Raw genomic sequence first — 211 nt, 5'->3', positions numbered from 1 at the left:
GTTCTTGCGTGGAGAATCCCAGGGATGGGGGAGCCTGGTGGGCTGCCGTCTATGGGGTCACACAGAGTCGGACACGACTGAAGTGACTTAGCAGCAGCAGCACACTGTCAAATGTGTGTTTGAGGCCTCTAATAGAATAATATATAGTTCCATATGAGATCGATGATGGTAACAGTGTAACTCTAGATATGGGAAGAAGCAACAAGAGGGA

Source organism: Bison bison, unplaced genomic scaffold, assembly GCF_000754665.1.
Source record: "Bison bison bison isolate TAMUID 2011002044 unplaced genomic scaffold, Bison_UMD1.0 scf7180017864290, whole genome shotgun sequence".
In the NCBI taxonomy this organism is placed as follows: domain Eukaryota; kingdom Metazoa; phylum Chordata; class Mammalia; order Artiodactyla; family Bovidae; genus Bison; species Bison bison.
The sequence above is the reverse complement of the archived record's forward strand: the minus strand, read 5'-3'. Positions refer to the sequence as shown.